We start from the raw sequence: 4,617 nt of genomic DNA on the forward strand, positions 1-4,617 counted from the left end.
CGAGCTATGGCAAAATATTAAGAGACCTTTTTTGTAGAGAATTAAGTTTCCTACTTTTTATGTTCGATGATATTTTTTGATCAGATGCGTAGTTCTCGAGATATATCAAGATATTTAAAAGTTCCGAAGCTGCACCAACATAATAGAGGTACAGAAACACCGTGGCCTCTTTCTTTGAGATAACTCTGCACTATTGCGAGCTGCAAATGCCACTTCGAGCTTAGCTGTGCAGAAGAAGAACAACAAGAAGAAGAAATATCTCGAAATATGTCCGTCAGGCCCCTTCCCTTGAGATAAATCTGCAAATATCTCGGAAACGAAGAGAGCTATGGCAAAATGTTAAGAGACCTTTTTTGTAGAGAATTAAGTTTCCTACTTTTTATGTTCTATGATATTTTTTGATCAGATGCGTAGTTCTCGAGATATATCAAGATATTTAAAAGTTCCGAAGCCGCACCAACATAATAGAGATACAGAAACACCGTGGCCCCTTTCTTTGAGATAACTCTGCACTAGTGCGAGCCGCAAATGCCACTTCCAGCTTAGCTGTGCAGAAGAAGAACAACAAGAAGAAGAAATATCTCGAAATATGTCCGGCATGGCCCTTCCGTTGAGATAAATCTGCAAATATCTCGGAAACGAAGCGAGCTATGGCAAAATGTTTAGAGACCTTTCTTGTAGAGAATTAAGTTTCCTACTTTTTATGTAGTATGATATTTTTTGATCAGATGCGTAGTTCTCGAGATATATCAAGATATTTAAAAGTTCCGAAGCCGCACCAACATAATAGAGATACAGAAACACCGTTGCCCCTTTCTTTGGGATAACTCTGCACTATTGCGAGCTGCAAATGCCACTTCCAGCTTAGCTGTGCAGAAGAAGAACAACAAGAAGAAGAAATATCTCGAAATATGTCCGTCAGGCCACTTCCCTTGAGATGAATCTGCAAATATCTCGGAAACGAAGCGAGCTATGGCAAAATGTTAAGAGACCTTTTTTGTAGAGAATTATGTTTCCTACAATTTATGTTCTATGATATTTTTTGATCAGAAGCGTAGTTTTCGAGATATATCTAGATATTTAAAAGTTACGAAGCCGCACCAACATAATAGAGATACAGAAACACCGTGGCCCCTTTCTTTGAGATAACTCTGCAATAGTGCGAGCCGCAAATGCCACTTCCAGCTTAGCTGTGCAGAAGAAGAGCAACAAGAAGAAGAAATATCTCGAAATATGTCCGTCAGGCACCTTCCCTTGAGATAAATCTGCAAATATCTCGGAAACGAAGCGAGCTATGGCAAAATGTTAAGAGACCTTTTTTGTAGAGAATTAAGTTTCCTACTTTTTATGTTCTATGATATTTTTTGATCAGATGCGTAGTTCTCGAGATATATCAAGATATTTAAAAGTTCCGAAGCCGCACCAACATAATAGAGATACAGAAACACCGTGGCTCCTTTCTTTGAGATAACTCTGCACTATTGCGAGCTGGAAATGCCACTTCCAGTTTAGCTGTGCAGAAGAAGAACAACAAGAAGAAGAAATATCTCGAAATATGTCCGTTAGGCCCCTTCCCTTGAGATAAATCTGCAAATATCTCGGAAACGAAGCGAGCTATGGCAAAATGTTAAGAGACCTTTTTTGTAGAGAATTAAGTTTCCTACTTTTTATATTCTATGATATTTTTTGATCAGATGCGTAGTTCTCGAGATATATCAAGATATTTAAAAGTTCCGAAGCCGCACCAACATAATAGAGATACAGAAACACCGTGGCCCCTTTCTTTGAGATAACTCTGCACTATTGCGAGCTGTAAATGCCACTTCCAGCTTAGCTGTGCAGAAGAAGAACAACAAGAAGAAGAAATATCTCGAAATATGTCCGTCAGGCCCCTGCCCTTGAGATATATCTGCAAATATCTCGGAAACGAAGCGAGCTATGGCAAAATGTTCAGAGACCTTTTTTGTAGAGAATTATGTTTCCTACAATTTCTGTTCTATGATATTTTTTGATCAGAAGCGTAGTTTTCGAGATATATCGAGATATTTAAAAGTTCCGAAGCCGCACCAACATAATAGAGATACAGAAACACCGTGGCCCCTTTCTTTGAGATAACTCTGCACTATTGCGAGCTGCAAATGCCACTTCCAGCTTAGCTGTGCAGAGGAAGAACAACAAGAAAAAGAAGTATCTCGAAATATGTCCGTCAGGCCAGTTCCTTTGAGCTGAATCTGCAAATATCTCGGAAACGAAGCGAGCTATGGCAAAATGTTAAGAGACGTTTTTTGTAGAGAATTATGTTTCCTACAATTTATGTTCTATGATATTTTTTGATCAGAAGCGTAGTTTTCGAGATATATCGAGATACTTAAAAGTTCCGAAGCCGCACCAACATATTAGAGATACAGAAACACCGTGGCCCCTTTCTTTGAGATAACTCTGCACTATTGCGAGCTGTAAATGCCACTTCCAGCTTAGCTGTGCAGAAGAAGAACAACAAGAAGAAGAAATATCTCGAAATATGTCCGTCAGGCCCCTGCCCTTGAGATATATCTGCAAATATCTCGGAAACGAAGCGAGCTATGGCAAAATGTTGAGAGACCTTTTTTGTAGAGAATTATGTTTCCTACAATTTATGTTCTATGATATTTTTTGATCAGAAGCGTAGTTTTCGAGATATATCGAGATATTTAAAAGTTCCGAAGCCGCACCAACATAATAGAGATACAGAAACACCGTGGCCCCTTTCTTTGAGATAACTCTGCACTATTGCGAGCTGCAAATGCCACTTCCAGCTTAGCTGTGCAGAGGAAGAACAACAAGAAGAAGAAATATCTCGAAATATGTCCGTCAGGCCAGTTCCTTTGAGCTGAATCTGCAAATATCTCGGAAACGAAGCGAGCTATGGCAAAATGTTAAGAGACCTTTTTTGTAGAGAATTAAGTTTCCTACTTTTTATGTTCTATGATATTTTTTGATCAGATGCGTAGTTCTCGAGATATATCAAGATATTTAAAAGTTCCGAAGCCGCACCAACATAATAGAGATACAGAAACACCGTGGCTCCTTTCTTTGAGATAACTCTGCACTATTGCGAGCTGTAAATGCCACTTCCAGCTTAGCTGTGCAGAAGAAGAACAACAAGAAGAAGAAATATCTCGAAATATGTCCGTCAGGCCCCTGCCCTTGAGATATATCTGCAAATATCTCGGAAACGAAGCGAGCTATGGCAAAATGTTCAGAGACCTTTTTTGTAGAGAATTATGTTTCCTACAATTTATGTTCTATGATATTTTTTGATCAGAAGCGTAGTTTTCGAGATATATCGAGATATTTAAAAGTTCCGAAGCCGCACCAACATAATAGAGATACAGAAACACCGTGGCCCCTTTCTTTGAGATAACTCTGCAATAGTGCGAGCCGCAAATGCCACTTCCAGCTTAGCTGTGCAGAAGAAGAACAACAAGAAGAAGAGATATCTCGAAATATGTCCGTCAGGCCCCTTCCCTTGAGATAAATCTGCAAATATCTCGGAAACGAAGCGAGCTATGGCAAAATGTTAAGAGACCTTTTTTGTAGAGAATTAAGTTTCCTACTTTTTATGTTCTATGATATTTTTTGATCAGATGCGTAGTTCTCGAGATATATCAAGATATTTAAAAGTTCCGAAGCCGCACCAACATAATAGAGATACAGAAACACCGTGGCCCCTTTCTTTGAGATAACTCTGCACTAGTGCGAGCCGTAAATGCCACTTCCAGCTTAGCTGTGCAGAAGAAGAACAACAAGAAGAAGAAATATCTCGAAATATGTCCGTCAGGCCCCTTCCCTTGAGATAAATCTGCAAATATCTCGGAAACGAAGCGAGCTATGGCAAAATGTTAAGAGACCTTTTTTGTAGAGAATTAAGTTTCCTACTTTTTATGTTCTATGATATTTTTTGATCAGATGCGTAGTTCTCGAGATATATCAAGATATTTAAAAGTTCCGAAGCCGCACCAACATAATAGAGATACAGAAACACCGTGGCCCCTTTCTTTGAGATAACTCTGCACTATTGCGAGCTGCAAATGCCACTTCCAGTTTAGCTGTGCAGAAGAAGAACAACAAGAAGAAGAAATATCTCGAAATATGTCCGTTAGGCCCCTTCCCTTGAGATAAATCTGCAAATATCTCGGAAACGAAGCGAGCTATGGCAAAATGTTAAGAGACGTTTTTTGTAGAGAATTATGTTTCCTACAATTTATGTTCTATGATATTTTTCGATCAGAAGCGTAGTTTTCGAGATATATCGAGATATTTAAAAGTTCCGAAGCCGCACCAACATAATAGAGATACAGAAACACCGTGGCCCCTTTCTTTGAGATAACTCTGCACTAGTGCGAGCCGCAAATGCCACTTCCAGCTTAGCTGTGCAGAAGAAGAACAACAAGAAGAAGAAATATCTCGAAATATGTCCGACAGGCCCCTTCCCTTGAGATAAATCTGCAAATATCTCGGAAACGAAGCGAGCTATGGCGAAATGTTAAGAGACCTTTTTTGTAGAGAATTAAGTTTCCTACTTTTTATCTTCTATGATATTTTTTGATCAGATGCGTAGTTCTCGAGATATATCAA

The sequence above is a fragment of the Osmia lignaria genome, unplaced genomic scaffold, assembly GCF_051020975.1.
Source record: "Osmia lignaria lignaria isolate PbOS001 unplaced genomic scaffold, iyOsmLign1 scaffold0005, whole genome shotgun sequence".
In the NCBI taxonomy this organism is placed as follows: domain Eukaryota; kingdom Metazoa; phylum Arthropoda; class Insecta; order Hymenoptera; family Megachilidae; genus Osmia; species Osmia lignaria.